General features: G+C 38.3%; 1 protein-coding gene across 6 annotated transcripts in view; it reads right to left on the bottom strand.

Annotated features, from left to right (window-relative positions):
• The window catches only part of LOC135167140 (synaptotagmin-7), a 127,916-nt gene that overhangs the window by 87,526 nt on the left and 15,498 nt on the right, over window positions 1–24,892 (bottom strand). For all 6 annotated transcript variants that reach the window (XM_064130007.1, XM_064130014.1, XM_064130006.1 and 3 more), the window contains exon 2: window positions 23,564–23,677. The gene's annotated coding sequence lies outside the window, so the exon portion shown is untranslated. The remainder of the gene's footprint in view (window positions 1–23,563; window positions 23,678–24,892) is intronic.

Raw genomic sequence — 24,892 nt, 5'->3', positions numbered from 1 at the left:
AATTTCCCTCGCACCTTGAGCTTTCGTCGACAAATAAGATGTTACGATCGAAAGCTTTCAGAATATCTTCTTTACCGACTGCTGGATCTGAGCTTTGACCCGGCTATTGATGTCTGACCAGCCGTACTCTACTCCACTTGACCATCGGTCGTGCTTCTCCTCTCCCCATATGAAAACCGAATAAAAATCAAACCTACAACGATGGACTTGAATTAAGTGTTTAAGTTCAATTGACCTCCATGAAATTCCAACTGAATTGAATTTTTCCAACTCAATCCTCAATTATTTTCTCACCCTAACAGCATTGAAAAAAGACACCGAAAATATAAAAGAAATCAAGGGACCTGGAGGTATCGATTTCTCGGTTAGAAACTCGTTAACGAAAACGATAAAGAGGTGGAAGAAGAAAGTGGTGTTTGGTGTGCAGCAGTCGCCTAAACTTACAACTGAAGGTTGATTGTTTGAATTGCAAACTGAGCTGAACCAAGAGAATGAAGGAACAAGAAATCCCCCTCTTTGCTCTCTATTTTTTTTCCCAAGTTTGTCCATTTCCAAAGGATTCGAGAACTCCTCAATTGCTTCTTCATTCTTTCGTTTATTTTTCCTCCAGAGAACCATCGAAGGTAACGAATAAAATAAATGTAAATCCTCGTCAGAGTAATATTTGCCATTTTGTACAAACACGTATTGTCATTATTGCCATACATCTGGAGCTATCATTCCGAAAGAGGTTTTTCATATTCGTTTGAGTATGCGACCAGAAGGATTTGAAATGCTCTTTTTATGAGATTTTTCCGAGTCATATCCTGGCAAAACCGACGGCTTTTCCAACTAGTTGCCTTATATAAAACCCGGATGAGGGTTTTGCCATAGTGAAGTGGCGAGAGGTTCTGATATACCGGCCAGCTGGTGTGGTGTAAACCCGGAAATTCATAAATCACGCTGTCATTAAAATTGCATTTCCATTTCGGTGGATATATCGTGATGGACACTAGCTACGAGTAATCAGATTAATCTCCTGTTTGACGATAGAAATTTGTGACTGAGTTACGTGGAATATTGTTCGATAAATTATGTTGATGATTAAGGGAAGTTAATTAAATATGATGGCATGAATGGACACGGATATCGGCCTGTTGTCCAATAATTTTATGTGAGGAACTATCAATATCGTGTTACATTTTACTCAATTGTCTGACTTTACTGTGTCTAAATATAATTCAAGGGCATTGTGAATTGTGAGAGCGTTCCACTCGGTCCGTTGTTCCCGCTCGACACGCGACCGACACGAAGAAAATTGAAATATATTTTTCTACTTTATGGACGTACTATGTCCGTCTGTACACTCTAGGTTAGTAGTATTTTCCCTCCACTCCTCTCCCTTTTGCTACTGTGCAAATGAATATGTGTTGGCTTTGTTGATATGTGGAGGGCTCAGAAATGTGACCCACAATAATCTGCGGGTCAAAATCCTCGCAACGGAGAACAATGAAAAGGAAATTAACATTCCTTTGATAATTCTTTCGTTATTTCGGTTGAATAATCAACGGAATGCAGGAACTCGCGATGCTTTCAAGACTTTTTTAATTTCGCGTGCTATTTCAAGAACTGAATTAATTTGTTGAGGGTTAATTAACCGGAGCAATTAAAACGTGTGGAATAAATGAATGTATTTTGTTGCAAGAAATTACATTCAAACGTTGAAACTGTTACTGTATTTTCTTTTCATTCAATCTAGTAGAACGTTTTTTGAGTCAAGCACATGGAGAAAAATTTTCGTGTCACCACTGGAATAATTTCCAGTGTCGCCACTGGAATTTTATCCTCACCACCACTATACGCATCCCCCACGAGAATTTTTCTTCAAAATTCTTCCCCGTGTACTCCTACTAAAATTTTTAGAGAATGTCTCGCTCCGTGAACGCATCGTCTGTTTCACTCCTAGAAAAAGTCGGCAAAGCTGGTTCAAAGTTTTATAGTACTCTCTCTCTGATAAAGAATGACCAAAGAAGATAGCATTAGACCCATCGATTCGTCCGGCAGAGGTGGTTTCCCATATCTCTGAGTTGGGGGGGGAAAACCGAAGAATGAGTTGCGACACTTGGAACAAAATTTTTCGCAAACTCCTCGATGTTTTTTCTCTCCTAGTTCTACTTCCGCGCCTCGTGACCAAAAGTTTCTTTATCCATTCACTCCATGAGAAATTGCCATTTCCACAGTAAAAAAATTGGGTCAAAGTATTGAGTATATTTTTTTTCTCGAGCTATCGAAACGAATTTCAGGGAAAAATATGCGCTCAACGGCTTTAGGGTGGTTAGTGAGCGTGGATCAAGGATTCATCAGATATAGCAGACATGGCCGGGGGGAAGTAACGCGACATATCACTTTTGGCCTTTATGGAATGCCACATATTGCCCCAGGATGATGTACATGATTCGAGGGCATACAGGCGAGCCGTTGTCGTCGGAATATTTAATCGGTAAAACTGAGCAGATAGTTCAGTTTCAATTTATAACTACAAAGTCCTCAAGCCAATGAAATTAATTTGGAATTTGTTACTTGATAATAACAGAAAAGTATAAATATTAAACCCATGAAAGCTACTCCAGACCATTGAGAACAGAAAAGGGAATGGAGTGGCAAGTCACAGGTATTTCTAAACTCAAAGGGCCCACTATGGAGCACTTTATCGTATAACTACACGAGGAGAAAAAGTACAGGAACAATAACCGTGCTCGACAGTAAATTGGGTTCGGATGGTCTTTCCAGGTAAAATGTAACTCAAAGAACAGGAAAATGTACCAGTGCTGTGCCAGTCTTTTCGTAAACAATAGGAGAAAACATTAAAAACCACGGTTAAATAATTCTTCCCGTATTCCTTGGGAATCTGTTGCATTCACAAAGAGATTCATTCAATCGAATCGATCCTCTTTGATACGTCAAACGGATTTTTTACTCGTCTCGGTAAAAATGCAGAAGCATGATTATTTATCCTACCAAAAGAAATGTTTGCTCAGTAGTCGTTGCAGACCATACAACTGGCAGAGAGAGAAGTTTTTGTACATGTACGAAATAAAAAAAAGTCGAGTTGTGAGCTGGAGGTATTTCTGAACTCGAATTGCACGTTTAGGAGAATTACTCGGTGAGACTCTCTCGGTTACGAAGCCTTTATCTACTAAATTCTCGGTGGTTTTCGTGGGTTATGGCGACGTTCATCCTACCTGTCCCAGGACGATAACTGCGGCTGGCCAGTTTTATTCAGCCACTCAGCGAATTGAGGTCAAGTTGTAAAGATGAACGAAATTGTCAATGGTCAAATATAAATTGGAGATGACCGCAGGAATGGCCTAACGGGTGCACGAGATCAATTTTTTTTCTTTCACTTCCACGACAGATTATTTGATAAAATAAAATTTTACTTTGTGTACGTCAAGGGGCCATTTCTTACGTAAAAATCACCACTGAATTTTTTTCTGTATATCTATAAGCGTTTCTCCTTTCGTCGGTTCCATCCTCAATGCATTCACCCCCCAAATCTCATCAAGTTTTTTTCTTAACCGGTTCAGTATTATTTCATCCACTAAAAACGTGCAATATCTGGCCATGTGTATCTTGGTATTGTGCTTTGGGATGCCCATTGTATTCTCACTGGGATACTGTAGCCTTTGCCAACCCCTTCTATTCTGTCCACCAACTATCGCCACGATCAAATTGGAGGACCCGGAGACTCTTCAGGCAAAAGCCCTGGCTCTCATCCCCGAGAATTGTACATAGAGTGGCAAAACGCCGTGACAATTGCGGTTCGACACTGAATGCTTTAGCTCTCGACCGCTTACTCTCCGGGGGAGTTATAAACTCAAAACCCACCCTGGAAAACTGAGGTCAGGGTCATGCGTCCTATGTCATGATATATTTTCAGTGGGAAAATAAATAAATTTGGGGTGTCAAGCTGTTTCTCTGTGCTGTTGTTTATACCGGTTGTATTTTGCCATTTCTGATGCAGCATAAATCTAATTATACCGACTCTGTACTCAATTTAAATTATATAAAAATAAATAAACAATATGTTCTCGCCAAATGTCAGGTCTTTCAATTTTTCTTCTAATCACGTTTGTTAAAATTCAATGAAAATCACATCTTACATCGTTCCTCCTCGTGTATTCAGTGGCTTATAATGGAGAGGCACTTAGTAGAAAGAATATTTACCCACCGATTACCCGAGACAAATGCAGACATGCTATAAAAGCATGTTTACCATTATAATAATTCTACCCCAACATCTTTAGAAGCTGTCACACACCTCTCTCAACCTCATCGTGAGGTGAATAATCGGGTGTCAAGAGAGTGGTGTGTGGTTACCAGTGTTTAAACTCTACCTTCAACCCTTCTCGCACTCGCCTATTATTCTTCTTCTTCGGTTCCCTCCAGTGTCACTCCAACGTCCATTGTTTGAGGAAAATTTTCAACAAAGCGAGACGAAAATTATGGAACGAGCACCGGCAGTAATTAGAGCACAGTGGAAGTGACCGTTTTTTTTTCTACTGTATCCCTTGCGATTCCCTCGCACAATGTTGAAATTCACTTCGGGAGAGCCATTCTTGTCGGAAAAGTTTTTGATATGTCAAACAAGATCCCGAGTAATTCTCTTTTATAGGAAAAACCATCCTGAGCCCGGATTTTCCCTTTGAAATATTCAACAGTGTATTCTTTACTGAGATCAATGGGATTAAATAATTCTCATGGAGTGCCACATAAGGCTGAATAAAAACTGAGGTGAATTTTTCTTTTGTTCAACTCAATTGCCATTCTGCATATTGCCCACAATTCCAGAGTGATATATATATACTCAGTACGGAGATGAATAATAACTGAGTTGTGCATAACAAAAAATAACTATAGATGGAATGGCACATAGAATACACTCTGCATATTTATGATCTAGTCTGGAATCTATAAAACTGGCGTCCATGACATCATTGAAAAATTACATTCAAAATTTTCAGTACAAAAAAAAGAAATTTCCATCCCCTTGGGAGGGATACGAAAATTTATAATTATTACCAGACATTCTGGAAATAAATCAGTAAATAAAATAAACAGGATAGTCTCTATTGATTTTCTCAGAATACGCTAAATTTATAATGGAAAAATTCTGTGCAATATTACTGAAACTGGCAGGTGAAAAAATGAATTCCAAGAGTACCTGAAACTGCAGTGAACAATTTTCTACAATGCAGGTCTGAATGCATATTGCGGTAAACTCTTTCTATCCCACTCGATTGCCACCCTGCATATTTTACGGGATGACAGAGCGAAATACACACGGGTCGAAAAGAAGAAAAATAAACCCTTGTTACACGTAAAAAACGAAATATAGTATATTGCAATGTGCCACCTCTCGTGAAATCATACGGTCGAGATCTCTAAGTGAAAAGAAGTGGAAAATATTGAAGGAGTTAAAGAGAATAAATTTTACATTTTCCTATAAAAAATAAGGTATCGAAAGAGAAATAATATAGGAAATATGTGACGAAAGAAAATATTGAAACTCGTGAAAAATTTACGGGGCTTACTGACACGCTAAAGCACTCACCAATTTACCTGTTTTCCCTACTACACCGTTGGAACCATATATCATCAGCGAGAAGACTCGTCCACTGCCTCAACGTCCACCATAACTCTTCTATTTCGTTCTCTTTTTCCCTTTCCAACTGCTTTCATTTTAAACAATTCATGGATCCATCATACAATCACCCCTTTCAGATCTATTTCTTCACCGGCCATTTCACCTCATCTTGAAAATTCACAGATAAAAATTTATCTCAGATTTTCCAGGTCTCGTAGACGAGAGGGAACTTTTCTAAATGATCGATCGACAATTTTCCGTACAAATGGATACGGGATTGGTCATGATTGGATAACAATTTTTCCCTGTACTGCAATGGAAAAGGGAAGATTGAGAGAAAGGGTGGAGGGTGCGTCAGAATCCATGAGAATTCAAGTAGATAGAATCCAGCACTCATTCCTGGGTTGAATTCTTTTTATCAGTGATTATGTAATTGACGGCGATGGATTTAGCGAATTCAACAGTAATTATCTTCATTACTGAGAATTTATGGGTAGACACAGGGAGAAATAGTTCAATAAAAATCACGAGAAAGTCGCGTAATTATCGAGTGAGGATAAACGTCCGGTAAAATTACGGAGGAACATTTTCCGACCATTGACAAATAATTTCTGGAATATCAACAATTTTTCCAATATTATTATGTCTCAGAAACGGAAGCAACTGAACTTATAGATTGAAAAGTCATCCCCATCATCCAGAATATGTAGTGCACCAATTAGTTACAGTTTTGATGTTCTGCATCATCCTACATTTTGCATTTCACTCGCTGGAGTGTCGGCTGCCTAAGGGATTTTCGTAAAATCAGTGTATTGTGGCGGAGTTTGTACAGCGCACACAATTTTCAGTTAATGGAAGTTCATCAGAAGGGAATAATACGTTTTCACTCGGATGACAAATTTCAGTTGACATTAATGAGGGATCGATAACGGGACTGTTTTGTTCATTATGCCTTGAGAAATATAAATCATTTATTAAGAGGAGGATCTCAGTCATGAATATGAAAGAACTGTCTATATTCAGACGAGCTCACAAATTAAATTTTCATTTTCCAGGTGACAATCGATGGGGAAAAGCAACAATGGCAACTCGTGGAAACATGCGACGATGGCACCCCACCCTACGAAAAATATTTTCATCTATTTCAATTCAAGAGAAATAATACGACACTCCGATTTGAATTTAATTGCGAGCAATTAATAATCGTCTTGATTAAAATTCCCTCCTAATTTCTGGATGCAAGTGAGAAGAGAATTGAAAGGTTCCTCTTCATGTATGCCACACCAGATGCAGTAAAACTACTTGAAAACTCCGAAAGATTTAAGAAAGAGACAGCTCACGTAGGAACATCGGCTTCTCACGTTGAAATTATCGAACATCTCACGTAAGCCGTCGACTTTTTTATAGCATATTGCTCCCACCGTGCAGTGTCTGTACAGCATCCGTTGAAGGACTCGTCCATCTGTTAGCCCCCAGGGGACTCCTCATCCAAGTCAGCAGGGCGTAGACTCACCTCAGGTACGCGGGGGAGGGCGAATATCTAAGAAACCAATACCAACATCGTTCTGGCTCCTATGTCCCTGGATAGAAGTCAAGAAGGAGCCGCCATGGCTGCAGGCGTGCATTTTCCGACACGTAAAACACATATCCATATAGTCGATATACCAGATATTGTCGATATGCGAGATTAAAGACGATGGATGAAAAGAATATCCGTAAAATTCGTAGAAATAACGAAATTTTCCGTGAACTATGAAATTTGCATTTGCAATAAAAATTTGAGGAAAGAGAAAATTCTCTAGTCTCATCTTCGAGAGCTCCTTGACTCCCGTATATTTGTTAATCGATCGATCTTCCTGGTGAGCCCATCGAAGCACCACTTCACACGTTCACGGTACAGTTTTCACGGTTAACAGGCGTAACTTGTTCACTTTAGCTGCTTTGACCCAACTTTTTCAAGACAAGATTATTGTACCGTCACCTTCTTTTGTGATGTTGAATATTCATAGAGCTTCATGAACATCAACAATAGAAATTGGGTAATATATTCCTTGTGAGCATATCAAGTATAATACACTAACGAACTTTCCTCTCTAAAATACGTTCACCGCTTCGTGGGAAAACAATACAATTCTGACAATGTATAATCGAGAATTATGAATATTTTAGGGAGAACTATGAAAGTGTAAAGGCTGGAGGCTAATCACCATTGTGGATAAGGCTGCCCACGAGAGGAGGGATTTTTTTATGCCAATTAGTTTGATATTTTCCAGGATTGAGGTATCTCGTTATCTATTCTGGATAAAGATGCACATCACCGCCGTATAATTAGAATAATAAGGTATTGCATAGTCAAACAGTAGTGCAACAGTCAGCCCATACGCTTTGTTGTACTACTGAAGAACTGATATTTACGATTGTACTTGAAAAAAAACGTGAGGATTGATATCTTTGATCTGTGGTGAAGTACAGATACCAAGAGAAGTATGAATAAATGTAGTCAAGGGTGATTGAATAAAAGATAAAAGCCATTGTCCTCACATTATTCATCGTAATCATGGAACTACAAAAGTAGCTCGAAATAATGAGAATCAGAGAAGCAGATCTCGACGGTGCTTTGGATATCGAAGAACAGAGGATATCTCGGGGTACATTGACGACATCTGCCACAGAGATTCCAACCATACGGAGAGTACAAACTGCTACGAAATAGTACAAGAAAATAGACCGAGTAAATTGAAAGATAAAGAAAGGATCTGAGGGACGAAAAAATTGATAATATCAATAGCTTATTTTTCTATTTGGGGTAATAGTCAGTAGAAGAGAACATACGAGGGTGACTCATTAACTGAAAATGCGAATAATTGGCATTTTAATTTTCATCTCATTTCATTTTCATTGAACATTAATGAGTTCGACTGTAGATTGCAGTTAAATTATTTTAAGAATTTTACGATGATAAGTTGTGTATAAATTGCGATGGAGTAGTAAAGGAAAGTAAATTGAAAAATGATGATAGAAAAAAAAATGGACGAAAAAAAAAAAATTTGATAATATCGACAGCTTCTTTTCACGCCTCATGTGAGTATTCCGTGGAGCTTGAAAACCTTACTGGAGGGCCTCGTTACCGCACACTCAATGTAACCTAATAATAGATAACGAACATATACACTCAACTCTTGTTGACGGTGAAAATATTCTTCACATTTATCTTTCGTTTTTCGTCCATCATGACCAAAGTTACATTGAGAATCTTGGAGCAGGGGTGAGAGGGTATATTCTCACATTCAGGGTGAATAATAAGGGAAAGAACCTCGAGGCAACCAGAAACTCAACGAAAGTTTCGTGCATTAAAGTGCCACAGTTGTATCTCTCCCTCGAAACACATTTTTATCATTTCCCTTGTGATCTATGTAATGAGACACAGACAGTGCGAACTGAGGTGAATAAAGTTTCAACTTCGTTCACACTTTTTCCAGTGGTTCCATCGATTTCTGGGCGTTGGATAATGACAGATTTGTTCGTGCGATGGGAAAGTTAAAATAGATGATCCTTGAGCCGAAAATTTCAGAGTAAAAATTCAGACAGGTCATATCGATCAATGGAATTATTGATAATAGCCTGGATACATGGTAACCTTGGGAAAAAAATTCTGGTAAAATTGGAAATATCACACTACGATGAAACGAGGTGGTAGGCAATTATAAAAATAAATCACGTAATCGTGAGGCGAAATTAATCTTAATTATTAACGGAGATGATTTTGATGATTGAAGGAATTGTTTTACAGAAGAAAAAATCAACCCTCAATCTTCCTATCTATAATTAAGTTAGCAGGATCAAGATAGAAATCGACGCGAGGGTCAAATGGACAGAAAAAAAATTTGAATACAATAATATTAATTTTATATTACGATTTCATTTACTTATGGAACCATTTTGAATTCAATAACCATCGAAAACTTGAAATTCAAGTGGAAAATCTACTAAAACCTGCTGTTTATCACTATCTATGAGGTCGGACCGAGCCCATGAAACGATGGAGTAGACTGCGGCGAGCCTGAAGAGGTCATCGATCTATTTATCCTCTGCACACACGGCATTCCTCGACGAACCTCCACGAAAGCTTCGATAATATTTACAAAGACTTCTCCCCCTCTCCCACTCCCTATTTCTCCTTTATCTTCAAGTGTCACACAAATCCCCGACTCAATTCAATCTATTTGTGAAATTACTTGAGAAATAAAAATTTCAATACGACCAATAAAAATAAATCAATCGGATTAATTAGTTTTATTACCCAACATTGAGTTCACTTTCCTATTTTTTTTCTCTCCATTATAAAGTAAAAGAAATAGTTGAGAGTTTGAAACTAAAGTTAAAGTAGAGGAGAGGCTGTTGAAAAGTTTCGGGGGATATTATGTTGGCCCATTTTTCCTGGAGCCAAATCGCAGTGTCGAGTGAGTTTATAGATGAGAAATAACCTTTCACTGATTTCCCCCTCCAGTTCTCTCACATCAGGAGAAATTTCCCAAGAGAGTACATACGGAAAAAGCCAGAAAATTGGCACGAGTTATTCTTCGGTGTATGAAATATCCAGCGAATTGTGAATATTGTTATCGTCGATTTATTGGTAATCATTGTAGAAATTCCAATTTCATTATTCATATGCTTTTTTAAAAAATAGAAAATTCAAGGAAGTTACTCGTGTTATGACAATTTTCTGAAAATTGTAATTGTGTTCGTGAGATTTCGCATTTCCCACACTCGTGACTAAATTTACATTTGACATTGTGGGTAATCACGCAGCCACGCATTATTCTGCGGGTAGTACACCCTCAGTTTAATTGCATTGTTCATATACCTATGTTATGGCCTATCAAGAAGTGTATAATATTCACGAAGAGACGGCGGCGATGTCGCGGATAACCACCGCTCATATCGATCTCATAATTTCCACAGAATTGGTCTGACCCGGTTAAAAAAGGCAGAGCCTGAAGACCTTTTAATCAATTTTTCATAAATTTCATTGCAAATTCATATTTATCAAAATTTGACTTACAGATTTATTCAACTAATTGAATGAAGGTCGAGAGAAATCGATATGTCGACAGTAATGATGTCCCCAAAAATATAAAATATTGGAAATATTTTCCCCGGAAAAAATGGATTTGAAAATAGTCTGAGCACATAACCAAAAGGAATGGTTTTCCTAGAATAAATTGAGGGGTGTACCCCAAGAAAATTCGGCTATTCATGGACAGCAAACTCCGGTCTGACAGTTTCCCGATATCTTCCATCCTGGTGAAAGAAACGGGGATGACCTTGACCGGAGTATCCCGAAATATGTATATGTCATAAGCCACAAACTGGGTCTTGATTGATAGGCTACTCTCATATGTGTTTTTCTCCTGCACCGCGAAAAATGTCATAGTGGAGATGAGCTGAGGCCAGCCCTGTTTGAGGGTTGGTAGAAGATTATGTGAAAATATTGTCATATTATAAAAAAATCCGACTAAGTTTGGAAAGTTCCATGTTGCCATGTGTTTTCGGGTAATTTATCGTGTTCCAATCCATTAATTTATACGGAAATTCAACGTTTCCTTACCCGGAACTATTCACTTCAGTACTGAAATGAACCAGTGAACCATTCAAAATTGTGCGTGTTCGATTATTAATTCATCCCTCCCCTTCCCATCCGGTAGTGAAAATCCACAGGAAACTCTGCTTTTTATAAATTCAAATTTATTCCCTGGGAGACCATAATCGAAAAATCACCTGAACTCAAAGTATTTTTCCCTATGAGAAAGGAAGACCCCATAAAATCGAGTTGCTGAAGTATTTATCGTCTTAATGAATACAAATTGAAAGACAATCTCAAGCCCTACTCGTTACTGACAATAAAAGCCCGGAATTTCGTCAAGTGGTTGAAATTATTTTCCCCCGAGTTTCCTCTCAAGATTCCACTGACAATACAGATTGGCACTAGTCCAAGCTAGACGTCTCCAGTAAAACAAAATCCTATTATTGGCAGTACGAATACGTGGTATAGGTGATTTTACGGTGTACTAGACACACGTGCTGGAGCTGAAATATAAACCGGAAGGAAAACGAATGAGAATACAAAAAAAAAAAAACGAGGAATCGGAAATTCAGAACATAGTGGATCTCATATCGAACCTCTCTAGCTATTCGATATGTCTGCCAATAGGTGGTTCCTCCTCCTCCGGAGGACCAACCACTGCGGTTAGAACCCATTTGCAATCCGTGAGAGTGAACGCAAACAAAAAAACTTCTGATTTCCAGCACTTTATTGCTGAAATGAAAATAAGATCTCTGACTTCTGAAAATAAAAACCCTGGGAGTCATTCAAATATTTTACCTCCTGAGCATAGAAATTTAAAATGTGTAATTGGACGCCAGACCCTTTTTTCTATAGAAAACAACAAAAATCGGAGAAACGATACGATTTCGATTGCATTTTAACTTTAATCCCAGATCTGAACACTGACTATCGAACAGTGATCAAATAAAATTTAATGGGGGACATGGAATTGGTGGAATGTGCTCGACGACTTGACCAGCAATTCGAAGCCTCCCAACGTTAACCATGGATGAACCGAATGGTTTTATGGGTACTTTAGCATCACATTTGCAGACGGAAATCTACCAGTGCTCCACGTATTCTCTACTCCTTAATGTCAAGTACATAGCACTGGGAATAATGACCGAATGATATGTGCCGGAGTGGGATGGCATGTGGCTTGGCATTACCTCAAGTATTCATATCGAATTAGTCTAATGAAAGGTTACAATGCTATTTCGAGGGATTCTGAGGGGCTCATAATTTTTTTATAGCCGGAATTACTGTTCCCGATGTGGGGTAAACATGGAGTTACCATAATAGGAATTACCGAGTGGATAAAATGACAAGTAGGTTATTCATCCCGTTGTTTATAGAAATTTATGAGTCAACACTACGAACTGTGACAAATTAGCTCTCCGGAAAATCATTACTTTAAAATGTTTTAGAGGTTATAAAGTAATAACTTCTTCAATTGCCTTTTGATAACTTGGAAAATTTGTCAAAGTTGTTGGCCCTTTTGACACACATGTAAAGAACATAATACATCGTTTGTGGATCAGTTTACAAGCCCCGAGGAACCACAGGATTTAGGAAAGTTCCATGCTGAACTTTCCGAAGGATTAACGGTAGTCTTCGCCGGAGTGTAAAGCTAATATTATTAATCAACAAACTACCAAGACAGTAACAACTGTAAAATAGAACGCGTTGCTTCAACAATTACGAGTTACAAACAATTAAGTAGCTCATTGAAAGTTTTCATTCCCCTAGGAGTGACATTACCATAATCAAAGATCTATTATACTCAGTCCCGAAGTGCCTGGACCAGGAAATATAAACAATTTTCTGAATGATAACTTATTCCCTTCCGTGTATAACCCCGAAATATACTTTCTTGGGGTTATCCCCTGGAGTCAATTTTCCTTTTTCCGCAGATACACCCGGATTTCATTTGAATGAAAAGGATTATGTGGGTCAAGGTCACAGATTATTCAGGGGGTTAGAAAGACTGACAGAATTCACTCGAAATGGAGAGCTGTTTGTCCATTAAACATATTCGTGTCGTTGAATTGACATAAAAACTTTCCTCAATTCCCCAATTTTTCCTCTGGAAGAAATAAATTAATTGAATCTGGTATCATTGAAGTGAATTAATCCCCAAAATACTCAGCCCTTCTCCTACCCACCAGATCACGCTGATATAGCAAATTGTCGGAAAAGTTATTTGCAAGGAAGTTATGAAAGTATGTACCAACTACCTCGACCTTTCCCTTCAACTATGAACTCAAAGCGAATAATTAATGGCAGATTAGCTCAGCAAATTCTACTCGGGGTATAATTCTATCAAAAAATTATCTAATCCCTGCATAGCATGGACTGTTTGAAATGGTAATCATCCCGAGGTGTTTGAAAACTCTCGCTCACATAGTTATTTCACAGACATAACATGTGGGATAGTGGAATGTTAGACCATAAGGTGTATACTGCAGCGGCGGGTAACCTCAGGAATTTTCCTGAAGATCCCTCTTGGAGGAGATAACCATCCTTACCTAGTATGACACACCCCAGATTAAAGCGAATTGTGTATGAACGCGTTACATAGGCACATTCTTCACCCCGATTTTGTCACTATCGCGATATCGCATTACAATCACCCTCACTTTACGAATGACACAATTTGTTACTTGCGTAATCGTCTCTTCATCTTCTCGCTGAGGAATGGGACCCAAAAAAATACACGAAGAGAAATTTTTTATACAAATTCTACTAAAAGCGCTAGAAAAATCAAAATGATTCGATTATGAGAAAAGTTGAATGTTTTTGAAGAAAAATTCCAGGGGATTTCTGGGAATCTCTTACAAAATTATCAGAGGTAATGCGGTAATGGTGACTCGTGATCGATTATTACAGAATGATCGGGTAATTTTTCTTAAAAATTTCTCTCCGTGCATTGAAGACATAATTAATCGACCTTCGAGTTGAAAAATAGATCTACGTCAGACAAAGCGATATTTGGGATATGACCTGCGCTGAATTTTACTCACGAAAATTCCCACGTCCCTTCTGAAATCGATAAACATCAGATTTACCTTTGGGCCACACGAGTGCTCCAGACCCAGGATATCCTCTGGCTCTCGAATTATTCAATCGGGATCGCTTTAATCCCGCCTACCGGTGCATCCCAGTCCCCTCTCAATCTCAAAATTTTCAGTCACTGATTGGGAAACACGAGGAACAAAGTCTCACATTTCTACCCTTCAACTTCTTTATCATCCCAATTTTCATCCCCGGTATCGGCAATTTTTTGCCCTGACATTTGTGATACTTCACGAATAAGAGACACCTCCTAGAGATACAACACGAAGAATTCGCCATGTTTGCAAATACACTCACATCCGGCTTTTGTACGATTGGCGTTGGAGTTTGATCACAACCCCGGAAAATCGTACGCTCGAGTGAATCTCATTCCACTAGGATACTCGTGACTATTCCACTGGTACTGTCATTTTTTCACTTTATTTGTCAATTTCGGTAACGAAATTTTTTCAACCTCTCTCCGACCCATATCATTTGAAACAAAATATTCGCGTAAATATAATATTGAAAAACTATTTTTCACTATGCAGCCATCGGGGGCTATTTGCACTTTTATAAGAATCTTTAACGACTAACAAACATGACATGTAATCCAAAATAACGAGACTGAAAATGAATGCACGAGAGTGTGCGATATAGTGTCATCCCTCGATCGTAACAGAGTCTCAAATGCGTTACGGAAATGACACTGGGGATAATGCCAGGTCTCGCGGGTGAAGCGAGTTATCGACGAGACGATGCACTCGCCTGTCGATAAGCTTCTCTGAAATAGACGCACTATTTCATCCGTCTACATAAAATCGACAGTACTCAAGGCTGAGTGAGATTTCCCGAGGACCTGCCTCATCCTCCTAAAACTGATATGTTTCTTCTGCACCCCCATAAATCCAATAATCTTGGTGATAAATGGGTGGAAAAGTTGTCGACATTTTTTTCTTGAATTTTCGGAGCGCCATTTGACATTATCATGATGAAAATATTATCGTGAAAAAAAGTACAATACACTGGAGTCTAATGTCCTATGTTTTCAAATTGTCATTGAATAATTTCACTAAAATGTGTCTCCGTATTTATGTCAATTTCGCAGCAAATATTAATCGTGTAAATAGCCAAAGCTCTCAAGTCTTTAATGAGTAAATACAAAAACACTGCACCCTGAGAGGAAAAAAAATTGCATCGTAAATATTTCAATGCGAGCGCAAACAATTTCCGTAAAAAAACAGCTTCCATTATTTCCACGGACAATTATCCTCCCAAAATTCCTAATTCTTTCTGTCAAAAGTTGAGAAAATGGGGGCAAGTAAACTTTCAACTATAAACTCAGCGGGAGTACTTATGCATTTCATCACAAGTGCCTGCGGGAAAATGTTGGAGAGGTCTTCTCCCCAGACGTTATCCATGCATTCCGTAATCAACAGTTCGTGTCAATAGAACACAAGTTGAAAGGTACCCACCAACCTAAACTCACGCTGTCACATTATGCGGGAGGAACTTAATGCCAGTCGATAAACTCAGCCCACACAGACTATGCATAACTACCAGCATTATTCACTGTATACAAACACAGAGAGAGAGAGAGAGAGAGAGTAATTTCGATACTTAGTTATAAAAGTTTAATGGATCGTCAACGGAAAAAAAGCCAGCAGTTAATTTCAATAGCGAACGAACATTCTTGGGATGAACGGAGTGCACCATTAGCAGCTGGCCCCCGCTCGGCTGCACAAACATCGTGGGAACAAACCTGATGATATCTGTTATATGAAACATGCAGTGCAGATGAAGTGCAAATGACCCGGATAATTCAAAGGATCAATCGCCGATAAATTTTGTGACATCGTGTTATATACATGAACATGTGACGAATAAATGCGGGATTAATTATTTCGTATAAATACTGTTGCCATTGTTGACTATTGTTTATTTATTCACGACCCTAAATTACCGAATTGCAATGAGATTTATTCCGAATAATCAACTCAACACTAATCCCGTTGCCACAGACTGCTCTTTCCGAAAGTTGTAAAAATTCCCGAGCAAAGTTTTTACAACATCTCAACCTTCTTATCTGCATTCAAACGCTTACCCTGCACTCGTATAACGACACCCGTGTGGTCCGGAAAATGTAAGAAAGACTACAGTGGATAAGAGAAAAAGAGAGAGAGAGAGAGAGAGAGAGAGAGAGAGAGAGAGAAAATAAAATAAGACGTAAAAGAGAAAAGCCAGTGCGAAGGGGGCGTAAAGGGCTAAAATTTACGAGAGAGGAATCGTGAGTTGAATGCTTCAATGTCCTATATTCTTCATTCCCGAGAAAATTAATGCGCCGCTTAGAACTGGAGTACACACAGAAAGACCCTTGTTATATGCCTTATGTATGAGGAGCTATCGATGTAATGACGATATATGCGATTTTCAAGAAGTGGATTCCAGGTATTATGAACGGCATATAAACGGAGCATGGGATTCTTTTATCTGTCGGCGGTAGAGACGTTGACCTGGATCACTTGGCGCTACTGACTGACGCGATGGAGACGGATAGAATAATAACAAGATGAATATCGAGGGTACTCTAAGACAATTGGCAATTGAGGATCGATCCAGCTGCTTCGTGTAACTTGACAAAAAAAAAATGTGTTTCCATTCCTTTCAATTCTCCAGAATTTTTTAATGTATGTACTTTAGAAAATATATCCCACGGAGTTGTTACAGGGTGAAGACAAGTCAAGTCTCCCTTGAATTCCTGAGGGAATAACCGTTTGATCTCTTCCAATCCCCGTAAAAGTTTTGCATGAAAAATTTGACGTTGGGTTTGGGAATGAGTTATGGGTAACACGTGAATCCTTACTTTTTCATTTTATCCGGAGTTCATCAGAATTTTTATGATACTCTCGATCAAGTGGGAGTATCAGTGTTGGATAAAAATTGAAATTTTATGAACAATCGATTACACACAGGTCAAAGTTGGCGAAAAATTGCCGAACAAATGGTATACCCATCAGAATAAAAATCAAAAAAGGGAATTTCACTCCAAAATTTTCGTCGGAGCCGGTATACGTAGGCGGAAGGTATCTCGTTAATGAAGATTTGGACGTGGAATTAGTTCCCTATGAAATGGTAATACCATCAGAACGCGGAGGAGGATTAGGGAAACGACCCAGCGAATTGTAATCAACAAGCTTGTTGTGATCTATTCAATCGACTCCCTGCCGTCTTTTCACAACAAATTATCCCCATACCACTTTTTCCCTTGGAATCATGAACAAGATCCCTTCGACCTTGAGTCCCTTTCGAGAATGAATGTGTCGCCTCGAAACCGATAGAGACGATGCATCAGAGGTTAATTCATGTGAATTTGCACATTTTATTCCCGTCCCTTCGTAATTCACTGTGAAATTCATGAGACAACTTTGCATTTGCATCGCGAGACTTTCGAGGAATAAATTCACTAGCACAGAAACTACGTATCAAGCATTATATTTTATCTCGTTTGTATAAATTCTTCGAACAAATGTTATACCATTCGGTAATTTTCGTTTCATGAAAATTTATATCCCCTAATATTCGTGGAATTGTAAACAGCTGTGTATCGCGCTTGAATAATATTTAAGATGTTTGTCTCGCGAGTGAGAATAAAAAAAATTACAGAAGTATTAGTTGAAAGTACGTAACCCACCGTAAATAATACCCACCGAGTTTCGTACTTTTTCCTGGACCCTCTGTAATTTTTATCCGACCTTTGTTTTCACTTGAGAATAATGAAACTTTCACATAATTTTTATAGAGCCATTTACCTCCGTGTACGTGCCCAATGTTTTCAATTAAGGCATCATAAAGACGCTAGACATTCAAGTAAGTTAATTCCTGGTTGTCATTCATGAAAGGTTCTCAGTAAATTAAATGTAAGATGAAGTAACAATGTCATTACCATATCCTTTTCACCCTCCTAACCTTATGTTTAATAGTGTAACAGTAAAATTGTCAATTGAGACTGAATAGTTAGGTCTAAGGTAGCTAAAATGTATATTCCCTCGTCGTTATCGCTGTAGTCAGCTTTGAAACACAGGGGGTGAGTTAAAATTGAACATCAAGTTTCGTACGGGTGGAATAATATGAGGTAACCTCGTCAGTGGCAGACAAGTTTCGATTATACTGGGTTTCAGGGTTTTCCCAGAGGCATTTAATCCATTCGGGGAGAGGAAACAACTAGTTCACTGGTCTAAAATATATTAAATACACAAAATATTCTGGTGCTAAGTCAATGACTGATAGTTTCTATAAAAATTCGGCGTGATGTACTTCCTCATCAAAGAAAATATTTTCATAGTTGATAACAATAATTAAGTTATCTGTATTGTGCAATAGATTTCACGCCTCTCCTGCCAAGTGCAACCAACCACCCCAGGCTATAATTTGGCGTCGCAGCAACTTCCGGCTAATTCAGTCGCTGACTCAACGGGAATTACAGCAGGATGAAGTAGTCCAATATATACGTTTGCTTAAACCCAACGACCAAAGAGCTATATCATGTCCCTTTCTGAACTGACTCGCTTGTCTCTCCTATAGTTAACTAGATTTCGGTGGATACTATGTCTACCAGCAAAGAGACTGATTTTACATCGTAATACTCGAGGGCTAGTGTCTTACGAAGGAGCTTGATGACGCGAAATGTCTGTCAGAATATGTCTCAAGGATAAGTAACATGAAACGTCCGAATTTTATTTCCCAGAAGAAGAAAGCAGTTCCTATGCTAAAATGTCTAGAATTTATTTCATTCCCTTCACTGCCACAAGGAGCGGAATATTCAATAAAAATTGTAAATCTTTTTCGTAATTCCAGTGCTACAGTTACTTCCTTCTTTTCGAAAATTAGAATTTCATCGAATATTAATGACTCGGTCTAACCTCTAATTGCTGAAGTAAACGCACCTCGTCACGATTCATTCATTATTTCGAGGCCACCGAAATTCCAAGGTAAGTTTTCCGGTCTAACCACAAATATAAAATATTTGAGATTAACAAGCCCGATAAGATGACTGCGAGTCATCAAGAGATATCACAAAATGTTTATGTAAATCCACATCTCCTATACTCGATGGTTATTTTTTATATCGCGATTGTCACAGTCGACAGACGTAACATCATGAATTCAGTGGGGTTGAGTCACTAAGTTGTAGGACAATTTCAAAAAGTGAAATTCTCCCACCACAAAGCCGACGGGCGGCATGTTTGCCTCAACCACAATGAGTTCAACCTCGCAGTATGTAGACATTTGTTGAATTTAGGCATAGTCATAGGAGGTGGCTTAAAGCGGATCAATAAATACCCTGACATTCAGTTTGTTTCAACTGAAGTGGAATTTACCCCTCGTTTTCTCATTATGATCATCCACATGGGAATGAATTATGCGAAAGATGGGATCAAATGTGCCCACTGACATTCTACGGCTTTTTTTTGACAGATGATAATAAAAAATATTGCCATTGACTCATGAATTCAGGTCGACATTGTATTGTATTGTATGAATTTATCGCATCATAGCCTCGTGGAAATCTTGAATCGTGAATAGTTAAAAACAACAGGTAGTAAAAATTTCCATAAAAAATGGACTTCAATATCCGACGTTCAGTCCTATGGGATTTTTTTATGAGACATGCAATCCCTCACTGTTGTCCTTCATTCTATTCTATTCCTGGATATCCAGTGAAGGGAAAAAAACTCCATAAAAAGCGGAAGCGTTAATTCTTTAGAAATGGAATGCAATAACCAAAATGAATTTTTCAAGATATTCGACATGAAAAAATGTCAACCAGAATTAGCTTTAAAGAGTTATACCCGGGAGAAATGTTCACAATCCACTCAATTATGCTAATGCAAAATATCAATTTATCATCATAGGAAAATTGCATAAAACGTAATAAAGTATAATCCATCAAAATTAATTTCCCTGTTAGATAAGTGAAAGAATTCTTTGCAAAGCTTGTGACAATCTTCCATGACATTTATTTTTCCTCTATTTTTTTTTTCATGAGAATGCATGGAAGATTAGCGATCCTTCCCTCCCTCTGAGTTATAAACCGGAAACCACAAAGTTAATTCGGGGAAATCTCAACTGAGCGTTAACATTTCAGGATAAAACCACGGCAGTGCAAAAAGCGTTCGTAACCATATGATTCGCTATATTCCATAAAATCTCCACAACCCGACCTCCACAACCTCTACCCGACCTAAAATCCCCGACGGTACTTTCATCCTCTCTATTTCCCATCTTTTCAGAAGAAACTAAATACAACACTCGCACCTCAATGGCCTATACAGACTGAGGTGTACATATATGTTACATACATTGTTGGAAACATATTGATACTCACAGGAGTGACGTTTAATTGAATGGAGAGAGAAAATGTCAACAAATTTTCCCTCAAAATATCTTGAAATGTTCATTGAAATTCACGTAAAAAAAGTGATCAACTAATGTAACAAATCCCAGCTCAACCCTTCACTTTAAACTTTCCACAAATCTCCAGTGAAAACGGAATAATTATACATATTAGCTGAACAAGTAGAAGTCAGAGTACAGGTATACCTCCAGGGACTATGACTACGGATTCAGGTTTCGTATGAACCAGAGAAAACTTGCAATTAGGAAATAACTGGACACCAGTCTCTGGGGAGTAATTGATGGCACTGGAGCATACGCGCCTCGAGCTATGCAGGAAAACTACGATTGCCAAGTGCGATCGACCGATAAATTGGCGTCAGAGATTGAGTCGAAGATAGTTTAATGTTTCTGTCACATATTAAATTCCATTCTCATCCGCAGAGTAAAAAAAAAATATTCCTCCACGTACTTTGTCAGAAAATGATGATTTTCCATTACAAAAGGGAGGAATCAATAAGGATTGGAGGAGAACATGTTCCCCTCGCTGAAACGCCCTGAAATTCAGCAATACTGCCACTTCCAATAAATCTACAGAATTATTTATATTTTCCATCTCCATTTTTGTTCCATTTTTCATTCCCCACTGGCGGATTACCTTCAGTGACTAAGTGAACTCGACATCCACTACACAAATGGGTTTATTTCACGAAGAATTGAACGTGATCAAGAAGCATTTCCCAATACTACGATAGAACGAATCGTTAAACTATCTTTGAGAAAAGTAAATGACTCCCTTCGTCTGAAGATACGCAGTGAAAAAATTTACATTGAAATTGATATTTGATATCAATTTCAATGTTCACCAATGATATTTCTACTCTTATCTAATACTTTTCTATAATTTTTTTCAGTTCAATCTCTAACTTTCACGGACAGAAGGAGAGTCACCAAAGCACCTCTAGACAGCCCGAGGGCCATTGCAGCGTCTGCCTCAACAATCTTCTCCCTTGGAAATACTCCTTCTTCCCTCTCTGGTGTCAACATCTCTCTGATTTTGTATTAAAATCCATTTTACTTTAATGAAGCAGTTTCACGTTGCTCTTAATATATTTGAAGATCGAGAAGAGTAGCAATTGTTCTCTAAGACCAAATTATTCTCTCACAATTCAAAACAAGGAAGACAAAACGTAATTTTTTGTAGAAAATTGAGAAAAAAAAGTCTAGAATGCTGGAAAAAATACGTAACCGTAATGGAATGCTTCTTTTCATGCGTAAAAAAATTCAGACTTTCCTCTCCCTATAAAAAGGTCCATTCTGCCCCCCCCCCTCCCTCCTGGCTTCTGCACCGTTTTCCCTCAAATCTTCCCAAAGACTTTTACAACAAGTAGCACTGATGCATCACATGCACCAGTTTGCCACCGAAATGTGACTGCAACCAACGATTTTTCTCCATGAAGAGCTTCACCATAGACTTGAATTACATTTTACACTTTACCATCGTCAACCACTCGCCGACTCTGGCCTCTTTATATTACCATTTTATGAAACGACTCTTCAGTTTCTCCACGACACCATTATTTTCATCGTAAAGTTTTTACTCTCCTGGTACACGTGAGAAATCATTCCATGCGGATATAGATAAATGAACACTAGTGAAGGTAACAAATGGCAAAGATATTCTCCAAGAGAACTGATGAAAAATTCATTGGAGAAATATCACGAGTATCGATTTACCCGCAAAACTATCGTGAATTACGAAATGAGTCAATATTTGCATTAAATATGCGGATGTAATACGATGTATTTCAGTGGAAAAGCCACATAGTAAACTGACAACGAGGAGTGAAATTTGAATGACAGGAAAAAAAATTTTAATGGTAAAAAAGGAAGAGTATCGGAGTTTCTTTCAGGCTGTCCTCATTCTCCTCTACGTACTGCCAACCTTTCAGGGATTCACAGCTTGTATAGTCAGCCAGGACAAACTGTGTGGAGTATACAGTGGAGAGCTGAAGAGTCTTTTCGTTTATTTGGCGAGTGGACAACGAGAGGTGAGTTCAAACGATAGATAAAAAGAGACGAGACAAGGAGAGGAGGGTAAAACGAAAATTGCATTCGACGTGGGAATTGTATGGTCAATTTTGCAAACCAAATTATTTTCATCCACTGGATACAATGAGTCGATCACCGGGGTAATAGTTGAAATAGTGTTTATTTGTTATTTTTGGAGTGGATTTTCCATGAATATTTCCCGGAGAAATAATCTAGAAGGGCCACATGCCCATAATACCTCAATTTTCATACCTCATTCCTATTCTCAATAAAAATCGTCAATCTTCTCATGATAAAAAGATATCGAAAATTGACTCGATCCAAGCTTGACACGAAATTCGTGAAATATCCACGAAAGGTTACGAAAGAAACTAAATCATATACCATAAAATCATCTGTTGGAAATTCCCCTCTCAATAATACACTTTCCCCTCAGAAAAAAAAAGAAAAAGTGTGAACGTTTGGGGGACGGTAAAAGCTGTAGGATGAGGTAATCGATTCCTGGTCAACTGCCCTACTAACAATTCTCATGAGCTCTGGTGCGCCAACTCCTCGGCAATGTCGAGGAGAACCGGAAATTCTAGTTTCGTACCTCACAACATCTCGTTTCCCTCCCAAAAAAAAGAAAGTAATAAAAATTTTTCAAACGACGCTTTGCATTCCCACTGCATTCAAATTTAAATCATTCGAGGATTTAAAATTGCACACAAGTAGCGGAAATAAGCGTTCATTTCGCTCGCGCGAGCGTAAAAATTCGCACTGAGAGGGACTTATTTTTCAAGTCGGGAAAAATTTTACTGTACAATAAAGAACGGTATATGAGAGTGACTCACCAGAAGCAGAGAAGAGAACGCCGCGATTCACACCTGCATGAGTGGCACCCTTTTTGGCCAACTTCTTGCAGAAAAAATCATTACATGACCACTTGGATGAAGCTGAAGAGTCACCTGAAATGTGATAAAACAAGAACACTTTGAGATATTGAGAGCATTAATTTTTTTGAATCAGGAATATGACATTGATTTGAGTTTTGAGAAATTAGTTTGTTTATACGAAAAGGGTTTATCTGATCTTGATAGTAACGCAAACAAGAATCAAGTTGAAGTTCAACTGAACCCTTCATCACGAACTATTTAAATATATCCATGTACATTATTCAAATGAAGTTTCTTCACTTTGGGTAAAACATTCCTCTGGGCGTGTATGTCTGATAAATCGAATTGGTATCACTGCGTGTGCAGGTAGTGGAATGTAACTCACGCTCCACGTTTATTATATCTCCGGCACGCAGTGACGCAATAAGATTTAATCATCATAAACAACAATATTCGTGACCAAAGGAAACAAACACGACCTTAGAGACTTTGCCTGCTCCCTAGCTATGGGTGTCACGTGCTGATCACACGTGCGGATATTCATCAATTTAATTTCTCATACGATTTTATGTTCTCTGAGCAATTTGACACAGAGCAGATAGAGAAAATTCCTAAATATCGGACTAGAAAATTTTCTGAAATATCTTGAACCACCGAAAAGCATAATTCTTCCTCGTTCATTTCCAAGTGTCATCAGCCGCTGGCTGGAAGGCATACGTTAACAAGCTCTAACTCGCTGATTCAACACTCATTCAACTGACAGTCTAACGAGGAAAATATACGGTGGATTGGAAAGCTCTGCCATGAAGTTGACAGAAGTAAAAAAAAAACTTGAAATCCCGTCATTTCAAAATTACCATGAATTAAACTTTAGATAAACCATTTCTCAACTACCGTCTCACCACTATGAATATTTTAATCCTACACTTCATGAGGGTCAGAAGAAATTGATTACATATTCGCCTCGAACATCTCAAATGCCACCAAGATCTAACCCCATTATACACACAAGACTTCGTTCGAACTTTAAAATTACTCTGTGGGCGCCATAAAAGTTCTTGAATAAGCTACGTTGATTCGCTACGTGCCACCCTCTGGATGTGACCATAAGGATAAATGTCGATTTTCGCTCGGGTGTGAGAAGTCGCAGCTGGAACATTCCCAACTCTGCACTAATATCTTCCGAAATATAGAAAAAATTTACCCGGACTCTAAAATCCATTTTGGCGAAAGTCACTTTCTCTTCGAAAAAAAAAAATCCAACATCAGGCCCCTGGCCATTTGGGA

Source organism: Diachasmimorpha longicaudata, chromosome 11 (genome assembly GCF_034640455.1).
Source record: "Diachasmimorpha longicaudata isolate KC_UGA_2023 chromosome 11, iyDiaLong2, whole genome shotgun sequence".
NCBI lineage: Eukaryota > Metazoa > Arthropoda > Insecta > Hymenoptera > Braconidae > Diachasmimorpha > Diachasmimorpha longicaudata.
This window is presented reverse-complemented; position numbering and strand designations above follow the sequence as displayed.